We start from the raw sequence: 12,447 nt of genomic DNA on the forward strand, positions 1-12,447 counted from the left end.
TCCCTGCAGGAAGCTCCTCTGATAAATGGTAGGAGGACCTGGAAGTTCTTATCTGGAGTCTGGGGGATATTTTCCAAAGAACTAGGCCATAGTGGAGTTCCTGCAGAATCAGGTGGTTACTTACATCCTTAAGCCTGGAATATCCAATGGTTTATTATCCCTGCATGTGGCACATGGAATTTTTCCAATCCAACTCAATTCATGGGCCTACTGTGAAGTCTAAGTGGACTCTCTCCCATGCTGCTCTGTCTAGGCCTGGTTTATGACAGATTTTCCTTGGAAATGCTCCTGAAGGACAAATCCAAACTTATCTCTTGATGACTTCCAGGAACGGGGCAGCCATAGTTTCTGTGGGCAATCTGAGCCAGGGCCCAACCACTGTCTTGGGATTCTTGGGCATTGAAAAATAAAATCAATTAAAAAATAAATTCTTGTCCCCCAAAATGGATGCATTTGAGAAGGTTTGAGATCAGGCTCACAAAAAGCCTATTTTTATTTCCCCAAGGAAGAAATTGTCTCTCCCAAGAGGAGACTACATGGACTCAAGGGATGAAACCTGGAGAGGCTGTGAGACTTTGCAGTCCCATGTCTCTGGCAGCAGAATCAGGAATCACCAAGGCTAGAAAAGCCCTCCAGGATCATGGAGTCATTAACCCAGCCCTGCCAAGTTCAAGGGCAAAGGTAGAAGCTGCTCTGACACTTAATTCCCTCCACCAGCACTAAAACATCTCGTTTTGGCCACCCTGTGATGAGGATCCAGGCAGAAATTACAAAGCAAAACAAGAGAGCCGAGCAGGACAAAGGAAGGTGAAGCAGAGACTAAATCTGAGCCCATCCATCATCATCAGGAGAGAGCTTCCCACGATGGGGAGGAAGGGGAAGGAAGAGAGTCAGCCACGGGGAACAATTGCTCCAAGGAAGGGGAAGCAGCATTGTTTGAGAGATTTAACAGAAAAGCATATAAACCAATCCCCCATCCCTCAAAAAAAGGAAAGAAAAAACATTCCCATAGTCTTTGGGAAGGCTCAGCTCCACCTTGACATCACACCCCACTCTGAGCCAGAAGGGAAGAGGAGCTGCTTTGTTTGATGTTTTTCCCCCCAAGCTGCACTACCAGCCCTTTTCCCCAGGAAGGAAACCTTCCACACTCCCCTTCCCCTCCAATCTGCAAAGGCTGAGCCTGGCCCCTTATTCCAGCTCCCCAGGAGCCCTGACAGCACAAGGAAACAGGAGCAAAATGCAGCAGCTGCCCACTGGGCTAGGAACTTAAATCCTGGGATAGCAGGACCTCTGCAAGCTTCACAGGAACTTCCATGGGACAGCCTTTCCCCCCTTCATTGAGGAGATGATCCCTCTCCTTCCAGCAGGGAAGACCCCAGGGACAGGTGGGAGACCAGGCTGTGCACATCCAACGTGGAAGTGGCAGGACTCCTTGCTCTGTCTCACTTATCTCCAAGCTTCCCTGCTGTAACATGACTGCAGCTGAATTTTATTCCACTTAAGCCTTTCCCAAAATACCTGTGCTCCTTTGAGGTACCTCTTCCTCTCATCAGAAGCTTTGCAGAAATTAAATCCTATTAGTGCATAGCTCTCATGCACTAAGTGTGACATTCTGGGGATTTTCACCGGCAGGCTCAGAAAAAACCTGTCCAGAGGAGAAGTCCTTCAAACGTGAGACATCCAAGACATCTGAAGCCTCAAGGCTTCTTTCTGTGCATGGGATTTAGTGCTAATCCCAAAGCTCCCCAGCCCTTCACTGCTGGATCTCAGCTCTGTGCTCTGCCCTGTCCCATCATCCAGCAGAGCAGCTTCCCTACCTTGGACCGTTCATGTCCCGTCTCTGGAAGCATTCCAGGCCAGGCTGGACAGGGCTTGAAGCACCCTGGGCTAGAGGAAGGTGTCCCTGCCCATGGCACCAGATGAGTTTCAAGGTCCCTTCAACCTAAACCAGTCTGTGATTCCATGATTCCAAATCCCTCAAAATACAGGACTTGAATGGATCTCAAATGCTGCAGGAGCCACCAAATTGCTCTTCACCTGCTTTTTTTAGTGCTGGAAACACCCTGTCTTTGCACCTCCTCCCAAAGCAAAGTGGACATATCTGCTTTTCATCCACAAGCTCCATTATCTTTAAACCTTTTCCTACAAATACCTGCATGTTTCAATGCTAGAGCAGCAGTATTGAGGCAGAGTCCAGTCCTTCCTAATGACATCTCCTCAAAAGCTCCTAGAGATTGCTCTGGAAATGAGCTTTCCTCCAACAGGCACCAACTGAGCAGATTTTTCCAGGCTGTCCTGGCAGCATCAAGGAGAGGGACATGCCTGAAGCACAGGAGTCTGTCACCCAGTTCATACCTCTGCACACTCCCCAGGTCTCAGGCTGGGGAGGCCAACAGCCAGACTCTGTAAAGCAAAGTCACATTTCTGAAATCCTCCCCCCTGCTTTCCATTGGCATCTCCACAGAGCCAGAGCCTGGTTTTTCCAGGGAACATTTTCCACCCAAACATTATGGGAAGCAGCACCTGGTTCAACTCTGCCATCTGCTTTCCAAGGAGGCTTTCTCCTCCAAAAACTCATCATTAAAAGCACCAACCAAACAAAGAACACCCCCAAACCAACAAGCCCTCACCTCCTCAAGCACAGTACAAAGCCCTGCAACAACTTTGGGAGGTGGAAGGTTTAAGGGCAGATCTTTTCTGTCCTTTATCTGAGACATCTTTCTAGGCCTCATTAAGCACATCACAAATTGACTTTTGTCAGTGCAAGTACAGACAGCATTTGAGCTAAAGATTAGGATCCCATTTCCTGCCTCTAAAGCAAAAGGCAAACGTTAGGAAGGAGTGCTGGGGTTAACCTTGAATTACTGCACAAGAAGCCCAAGTCTACAGCTCTGACAGGCTCTTCAGACCTCAGAGTTCCTTCCAGGGCCTAAAGGGGCTCCAGGAGAACTGGACAGGGGCTTGGGACAGGACACAGGGAATGGCTTCCCACTGCCAGAGGGCAGGGATGGATGGGATACTGGGAAGGAATTGTTCCCTGGGAGGGTGGGCAGGCCCTGGCACAGGGTGCCCAGAGCAGCTGTGGCTGCCCCTGGATCCCTGGAAGTGTCTAAGGCCAGGCTGGACACGGCTTGGAGCCACCTGGATGATGAGGTGAGCTCATCTTTGAGGTTCCTTCCAACTCAGACCATTCTGTGGTTCAAGATTTGCTCCCACTCCACGGAGAGCTTGGACTCCTAAAAAAAGGGCTGTGAATGAGACACACCCAGCTCAGGGACAGCTCCAGCCAATGCTGAACTTAATCCCATCCCCAACTGAATTAAACCAGCTGATAAATGAAATGGAGGCTTTGGGAACAAGGTTTGAGAGGGGCAAGTTTTGAAGCCCAGTGTTGTGCATGAACAGTGAGCACATGACAGGGGAAGAGGGGACCTCTTCAGGTTCTCATCCCTCAGATCCCAAATCACACATGAGCTGTCACATCCCTTCTCCCAGAGAAGCCTCCAGCTGTGGCATCTGGCACCAGATCACAGTTCCAGAAGATGCTTTATCACACCTTGCTCAGCACCTTCCCAAGCAGAGGGCTAGACAAAAACCCATCCAAGTGAGGTTTCTTCTCATGGCCAGGCTTCCCAAGACTGGGAATAATCCCTGCATGGCTCTCCACAGAGCTCAGTTTCTGCCTGTCAGCATCCAGGCTGTGGCAGCATTGTACCTTTCCACTTCCCCTGCTGTAAAATTGAGTTATTCTGGGCTCAGGATTGACACCAAGTCAAACTCCGTCTGTTTCCCCCACGACAAAGGCTCCTCTGAGGTTGCTCTGCTCAGTACCTGCGACGTTGCTGCCATGGCTCCCAGCTCAGCTCTCCCGCAGCGGGAGCAGGGAGCTGTGTGATGCCAAAATTAGTGCCTGCACTGCTCAGGGTTTATTCTGGGCTGGGTGCAGGGCAGTGTCTTTGTGCTTTTTAAGTGTTCAAACCAGTGCTAAGCACAGCATCAGTAAGTGGAGAGTCTGGAGTAAGGAGAAAAACACAACCATGCCAGGGAAAGCTCAGGAGACAGCTCCTTCCAAAGCCATTTCTGGCCACATGGAAGTTCCACAAGTTGCAGCATAGTCAGAGAAGCATCCCACACCCACACAATCAAATTCTGAGCTTGTTTTAATTTAAACTATTAAAAAAAAAAAACTATTGAGAGGTGCAACAGCAGGATAGGAAAGCAAACCCCACAGTAGCATTATCCCTGCACCCAACAAGAAACAGGATTTAAAAAGCACAAGAACTATCCCTATCCCTCAAAGCAGAGGGGTTTCATGAAGTGCTGGTGAGCTGCAGGAGCAGAGAAAGCCAAGCAGCAGCACAGCAGGCAGGCAGGCAGGGAACCAGGAGCGGGATCTGCTCCAGCCATGTAAATTACAAGCGATCAAGCGCCCGGGTGACAAATCCATTTTTGCTGAGTAAATAAGGACAGCCAAGCCAAGCTCACCCATGGCCAAAACCAGCACCAGCAGGTCAAGGACTTCCTGCAGAGTCACTGCACCGAGGGACAGCTCGGATGTGACGGGTCACTGTCACAGCACCTTCCTCAGCCCTGCCCGGCAGTGCCCCGTGGGAAGTTCTGCTGCACCCTCAGCCCTTGCAGAGCCCAAATAACCACTGACATTTCTAGAAATGCTGTCAGCAACCCCATTTGGGCAGCCACCCATCCATACACTGTCCGTGGGCTGGGCAGAATCCTCACCTCTGCTCTGGAGCCAGGCTGGGAGAGCTGGGGATGCTCACCTGGAGAGGAGAAGGCTCCAGGGAGAGCTCAGAGCCCCTTCCAGGGCCTAAAGGTCCAGGAGAGCTGGAGAAGGACTGGGGACAAGGGATGGAGGGACAGGACAAGGGGCAGTGGCTTCCCAGGGCCAGAGGGCAGGGTTGAGGTGAGGATCTCGCTGGACCAGCAGTGCAAGTTCCTGCATTGCCAGAAAAGCACAAGCCTGAGTGACACACAGTTCTGTCACTGCTGTCCCCAGCCTGGCAGCAAACAAACTCACACCACAGGGAAGCCCTTTGGGAGATGACATCTCAGAGAAAATTTACTTTATTCTCACCTTTTGGAATGGATGGACTGAGTACTTTAGCGACTCTGGATATTCCCTCAGGAATTGGACCCACCAGCCTTGGCCAGGGTGAGGGCACACACAGAACAGCCTCAAGCCTGATCACACCAGTTTTCACTTTATTCTGTCTTTTTCCCCATAACAGCTCACAGGTTGTCCTAAAAAGACCCACGTTCAGTCTGAAAAAGCACATTTTTGCCAACAATGTTTCAAGAAGCCGAGAGGAAGCAACCCCCGTGCTGTTCCCACCCCCAGAGGGAGGTTATTCCTGTGAACAAGCGGATCTCCCGTGCTCAGCATCCCCCCTCACTGCCACCCCCTCAGGGGAAAGCGCCGCTTCCAGATGGAAAGCAAGGAGCCGACACATTCCCTGCTGCCCTCCTCCCAAATCAGTCACAGCCACCCCCGGCGTCTCTGGGAAGCAGGGCTGGGGGAGCAGCAGAGCTGGGTTCAGCTGCCAGACACCTCCACGTGCCAAGGGCTCTCAGGGAAAAGTGGCCAAAAATAGCTCAGTCCTCTATCCAGCCCCGGAAGACCAGGATCTTACTCCTATCCCATTTATCCGTGGGATAAATGCCTCCTCCGCACCCCTCAATCACTACGAGCAGGGAGCTGAGTGGGTTTGGAGAGCTCTTTTACATTCCCAGGCCAACCCCAGGGCACCAAAGTACACTCAGCCACCAGGATGAATCAAAACAACGCTCAGGGAACGGGTTTTAGTTGCAAAACCCCCCAGGTGAGCATCCCACGAGGTGGTGAAGCACTCCCTGTGCCACTGCTGCAGCAGCAGGAGAATTTTCCCATCGCCACCTTCACACCTGGTGGTTCCAAAGATGCTCTGTGAGCTGGGATTGTTGGCTCAGGATAAATTCAGCAGAGCCCTTTGCCAAACACCTCCCCCTGCAGAGCTCCCAGAGCTATTTTGGGCAGGTTGTGTCCAAAGGTGAAGGTATTTCTGGTCTCTGCTTAATGTCCATCACGGCAGGGAAATAAATAATAAATAATCACAAACCAAGGGTGCATCCTTTGGCTTTTGCACTGGAGAAGAGCTGCTAGAAAGGAAAAGGGAAGGAGAAAAACTGCTGCAGATTCCATTTCCTCAGTGGCTGTGTCACTGCTCATGGCAAAGAGTGACATTAAGATGAGGTTAGAATTAAAACAGAGCAAAAATTATGTACGACAGTGTTGGAGCCAGGCAAAGGCTCCCACACAGTCTTTTCCAGACCCTCATTCCCACCTCAGCCTGCACCACCCCCTAAAAATCCCACAACCAAAGAGGTTGTGACAGAAGCCAAAGAGCAGCACCCACAAAGGTGGATTAATAGGAATAAACCTCAAGGAAAAAAATCTCCATGTCTGCCTTTCTACACTATCCCAGCGTTCACACCCTCATCTTGCCCCACTGAGGCAGTACCACATCCTTCATTCTGCAGCCATAAAACTGGGAAATACACTTTGTCCTTGTCCAAAACCACCGGTGTCTGCAAGGAAAAGAGGGATGATCCCAAATCTTTTCAATACCTGTCACCTTTCCTTTCAGAGTCATCATCAGAGCACCACCCCAAGTTATGTCACATTATCTGAGGACAAATAACCAACCCATCATTTCTTTGTGGTGCCCCAGTATTTCTCCATCTCAAAGGCAGGATAAAAAGCTCAGTCCCTCACTGTTCCTATGGAGAAACAGGAGGGAGATGGCACAAGCAAGAGCAAAACCCTCAGAGCTGCAGGATGACCACGGCAGATGGATCTTCATTAGATTTTTCGGCATTTTAGAGTTCTCTAAAAGCCAGACAAGTGACAAACCCTACTTTTTTTTTTTTTTGTCACATTGTAAATGATGGGCAAAATGAAGACATCAGACTCTGCAGCTGGTTTCAGCTCTAGAGCAAGAAAAATATTTAAATACAGCCAACAGGCTGCATGGCAGGGAGAGGATTTATTACTGCTGGGACACAGGACTTTCCCCACAGGCTGCCTTCCCAAATTCCCAAGCCTCCCACCTGGCAGTGAGCCCTGGGGGGAATCCAGACACCTCAGCAGTCCCTGCATATCCACTCACAGCACAATTTATTTCCAAGCTCAGCCACTTGCAGCAATATTTATTTCGTTAATCCCAGCTCCAGCACCTCAGGCCAACGCTCGTTCTCGACAGCTCTGCCACTTAGCAAGCATTAAACCTGATGGGGCATGAGACAGAACAGGGTTTTCCTCACAGCCCTGTCCAAGAGCTGCCTCAGTAGACAGCCACAAGTCTTTTAGGCAGTATTTATTTCATACCTTTCCTTCACAGAATAAAAACCCAACGCAAAACCAAAACAAACTTAACAGCCTTTTGGGCTCAAACAGATGGGATCAGTCACCAAAGATGGCCAAATTGGGACCAAAGTATCTCATAAACTTCAGGCAATGCTGAAACACAGCAAGAAGTTTTGGGGCGGCCAGGTAAAAGCAGCCAGGAGAAGACAGACTCCAGGCTGCCCCACAGTTGTATTTCACTTCCAGCTTGAAGCAGAAAATTCCTAAAAAGCAGGAATAGGGCCAGGGATCCAGTGTGCAGCTGTGCTTAAAGGGGATTTGAGGTCACTGCAACTCCCATCCCTCCAAAGGCTCGTTTGTGTTTCCTGACTGGGGTGTTTAAACCAGAGAAATGCAATAGTGCCTTGAGCCTGAGGGGTTGGAGCTCTAAGAAGCACCAAGGATGCTCTTTTTCCCCAGCTTTAGAGTCAATTGAGACAGAGCAATCAGCCTAGCAAGTCTGGCAGAAATCAGATGGCTTTGCCACACGAGGCACAGGAACTGAATAGCCCCAGGAACTCCTACTCCCACTTATTTTAGCTCTGGCACTCCGGGATTAGGTTGCTCTGACAAAGCCCAGTCAGAAGCACTGGAGGCTGATAAACCCCATTAGCTGCTCACACAGCTGAGCAGCAGCAACTGTTAGCTGGAAAAATTGCGAACAATTTGGGAACTCCACGGTCAGGCTGACCTTGGGCACAGCAGCAGGGAACAGCAACCAGCACTTGCTCCCACTTTTGTCCAAAGCCATCTCCTCCAACAGTTCTGGCCACCTGCAGCACAGCCAGGGCTGACTTTGCTCAGATTAAGCGGCTCAGGCAGCCTAAAGCCTGGAGCATGGCTTTGAGAGGGCAGGCACATGTCAGCCATGGTGCTACAGCAGGGACCACTCCTGGCAATTCCCAGCTCCCTCCCTCCTCCATCTCCTGCCACCCCATCAGTGGCTTCAAAAAAACCTTCTCCCTGCCCATCCAGCACCTTCCAGAGCCTAAAGGGGCTCCAGGAGAGCTGGAGAGGGACTGGGGACAAGGCATGGAGGGACAGGACACAGGGAACAGCTTCCTACTGCCAGAGGGCAGGGATGGATGGGATATTGGGAAGGAATTGTTCCCTGGGAGGGTGGGCAGACCCTGGCACAGGGTGCCCAGTGAGGCTGTGGCTGCCCCATCCCTGGAAGTGTCCAAGACCAAGCAATTCTCCACCACTTTACCCTTTGCCAGCTTCGACCCAATGTTTTCCCATCCTTACAGAGGTCAGAGCCCTGAAGGAGCACCAGGATGATGCAGGAAAGCTGTGCTCCCTGCACCGCTGTTCAACGGCTGCACAAAAACTCCAGGATTTCTTTCTCCAAACAAAGAGCAGCCTGGGGAGATGCAAGAATCCCTAAATTTAACTCCCAGCATCATCAAGTTTGGAAAACACCTCTAAGATCTTCAAGTCCAACAAGTAACCTGACTCTGCTGGGTCCAGCACCAAACCATGTCCCCAAGTGCCACATGTGCACCTCTTTTTGGAAATTGAACACCTCCAGCCTGTTCAGGCCATGCTGAGAGCAGCCACCACCTCATTACCCACACACAGAGCACCCAACAACCAGGCAGCTGCATTTCAGACACTCAACCAGTTCACAAACCTTGATCCCAAAATTTAAATTAAAAACAAACAAACAAAAAAAAGCACATTGGAGAGGGACTTACAGAGCAGCAGCAGTCCCAGCACAATTCCTGCTCGGATGTTCTGTGCTAAGGGACCCAGGGCAGCCTCATCCCTGAAGCCCTGCTGATATCCACGTTGAACAGTGCTGATAAGCCCGAGCGGGAACAGCTCTTGCGCACTGCAGGTTTTATCTGTGGCAGAGCGCACTTGTTACAGACCCTCTCTTATCAGCAGTGCAAGTATCAGCAGAGATAAGGAGAGGCACGTAATGCCTGGGAAGGTGCAGAAACTGGAGCTGACACATTGGGGTTTGACTCCTTTGGCTTCATCTGCCCCAGCTCGTGACCGCAAGGCTCCCTGTTCCTCACCCTGTGTTCCCCCCACAGCCCCACATCCAGCCCCAAACTGCACCAGGAGAGGAGCAGAGCAGACTTCAAGCCAGTCCTTCAGCTCTGTCCCTCCAGGGAACACTGCAGATGAGCTGCAAAGTTCAGGGAGATAGGGAAAAAGCCATTATTTCCCCTGAGCTGGGAGAGAAGAAGCCAAGAGAGCAAAGTGATTTCCTCGCAGGTCCAGTACGGCTCAATATCACCAATTACCCCAGAAATTTGGATTTAAGGACTCTCACAACAGAAGGGGTTTAACAGAGTGAGCTGACCCTTTGAGAAATATAGAAGACTCCCAAATTTGAGCTTATTGTGCTGTTAGACGTGGATCTGTAACTGCTCACTACAGGGCAGCTCTAAAAGTCTGGAGTCCAGGTGAGAGCTTCCCAACAAACCCCCAGGCTTCCCTCCTGCCCAACCAACCACATTCCCACTGTAACACTGGGGTGCTCATCACATCAAGCACATCAATCCCAGGAGGGCTTTCCAGCCCAGCAGGAAATGGGCTTTCAGGTCAAATCCAATCCTGCTGCTAACAAGCCAAGCTTTCTCCTCACACCTCTCACCAGCAGGGACCACCCAAAGGGAGTGATCCCCCTGCTCCAGGTGACACAGGGACAGGGCACCAGCATCATCAAAGCAGAGATTCCCTTCACAGAACCACTGCAGAGTGACTCTGCGCAGCTCTTGAGGCTCAGCAAAGCACAGGGCAAGGTTTGAGCGCCACGTTAACCCCTCGGACCGGAGCCAAAACCTACCCAGGTACAAAGCCAGGGAAGGACAATCCCCTCCCACACCGCTCCTGGCTGCGCTGTCAGGGACAGCAGCTCCATCCCTCTAATCCCGCAAGCAGCTTTATTTCTCTTGGCAAAGCAAAACTGTCCCAGGAGCCCTGGCAGGGTTTGTGCTTCGGGAACGCACGGCCACGCAGCTGAGTGACCTTGTGAGGCACAGAGGTCTGTCCCTGCCAGCATCAGGCACACCAGAGCACGCCTATTCCCACCACATCAACATCTGAACATCTCCAGCTGTCTTACACAGCATTCCTTTAATGTACAGCTCTCCCAGAGCAGGAGCCTGGGGATCCAAACCAAAAAAACCCAAAAACAAACACGCCCCTACGCAGAGGAGACGGATTAGGAGACAGCTGTGATAAGGGAAAGTATCTCCAGCCGAGCTGTCAACCTTGCACTTTAAATCAGGCTTTTAATGAGGACTGCAAGCACTCTGCGTTTGGGTGATTAACTCACAGCTAAAGAGGGGTTGAGCTGCTTCATTCTGAAAACAGATCCTGCCTCCAGGTTCCAGGCAGGAGCAGGAGATGATCTTGCAAGCTGTCAGACACCACCAGCTGATGCCAAAGCCCATGCAGGGAGGGTAAATCACCCCAAAAATAAGAGCCTGCCACCACTCTGTATTCACAAAGCATCAAATGCAGCACAGCAAGTGGTGTGGGAGCTCCCAGTCCCCAGCTCCAGGGCACAGGGAAAAGGGAGACAGCAATATCTGTATTTTTGGCAGGCATTTTGATATCTAAGAGCTGCAAAACAGGGATTATAAATTCTGTGTCCCAAGTGCAGAGCAATCCTCGGTGATGAACTTAATTTGCATGTGAACCATGAACCTAAAAATAGGTGCTTGAGAAGGTCTCACCCCACCTCTTGGCTTGATGAGTTCCAGGGCTGCTGAATACCCCAAAACCACACATCACAAGGACTGTTCAGGCACTTTACTGTGCAGGTCTCTAAGATCAACCATCCACAGCCATGAATGGAGAAATCACAACTCAAAAAGCTTGAGAGAAACGGAGCAAATCATGCCTGGACACCCAGACCAGGACACATGAGCTGCCTCTTTGCTGGGTTTCAAACTGCAGCAGGATTGACTGACAGTTTAAAGTCTCACCGACAAGGTTCCTGAATAATTAGTAGGCAGATTGATACCAAAATTCCCACAACACCTGCAAACAATCACTGCTGGATCAGGAAACTGCCTACAAAACATCACCTACATGACAGCCTCGACAAATTCCTTTATAGGGCTGCTTCATGCAAGAAAGGAGAATGACAGAATCATCACAGAAAGGTCTGGGTTGGAAGGGGCCTTAAAAATCATCTTTTTCCATGGGCAGGGACACTTTCCACTAGCCCAAGTTGCTCAAAGTAGTCGGGAAGAGAGAGACTGGATTTGAACACACACTTCCCATCTTCTCCAAAAGAGCCTTTTCTCCTCTCAGAAAGGTCAAGGGGTTGGGTGACTCTTTCCTACACCAACAGCTGAGACATACAGGAAATATTTTAATCCCAAGGAAAGCATGAATTACCTCTTGGGAAAAAATAAAAGCAAATCCAGACAACACACCCCCCAAAATCCACCCAAATATCACAGAGTGACCTCAGCACGGTGGTAAATCCCTGTAAACAAACCTAAGCCCTCTCCATCCATCCCAGGGACTGGGTCTAAGCCATAACCTGGGCAGCCCCCAGCCCCATCCTGCTGCTTAGCAGCACAGTGGGGAAGCACTGGGCACAGCAAGGGGACCTGAGGCATGACCTGGGATATAGATCCCGGTTGATCCCCATTCCCCAGCGTTTTACTCAGACAGGAGCTCTGCAGTCAGCACACGGGGTTCAGGTGGGGTCACACACAGGGACACCTCCCAAGGGCCGTGCCAGGTCCCTCCCTCCTGGCAAGGTCCAGGGCTGTTTCACAGGACAGCAAGCCCAATCCTCTCCAAGCTCTTAAGTGCCCTGCTTAGGATTAGCCCTGCTTCCCAAGAACCGTGTGGAACACCCCAAGCATCCCCTGTCACCTTCAGGTGCCAATTCCCAACTGCTCACCACAGGCTGGGGCCAGCTCCAAGTCAAAAATGTTAATGTATTTTATTTGTTTTGCTGCAATTCTGCTGAACACTGACTTACTTTTAGACTTGATTTATGATTAGGTGACTGTCAGCTCAAGAGATTCATCAATACAAGCTAAGTGGCCCAAATATAATCTCCT

General features: G+C 50.7%; 1 protein-coding gene across 6 annotated transcripts in view; it reads right to left on the minus strand.

Annotated features, from left to right (window-relative positions):
• GDPD5 (glycerophosphodiester phosphodiesterase domain containing 5) overlaps nucleotides 1-12,447 on the minus strand; it is a 107,104-nt gene that overhangs the window by 89,834 nt on the left and 4,823 nt on the right. The window contains exon 1 of one of the 6 annotated variants that reach the window (XM_069026459.1): nucleotides 9,100-9,211. The exons of the other annotated variants lie outside the window; for them this stretch is intronic. The gene's annotated coding sequence lies outside the window, so the exon portion shown is untranslated. Of the gene's footprint in view, nucleotides 1-9,099; nucleotides 9,212-12,447 lie in introns of those variants that run through there. 6 annotated transcript variants of the gene reach the window in all.

The sequence above is a fragment of the Aphelocoma coerulescens genome, chromosome 1, assembly GCF_041296385.1.
Source record: "Aphelocoma coerulescens isolate FSJ_1873_10779 chromosome 1, UR_Acoe_1.0, whole genome shotgun sequence".
Classification (NCBI taxonomy): Eukaryota; Metazoa; Chordata; class Aves; order Passeriformes; family Corvidae; genus Aphelocoma; species Aphelocoma coerulescens.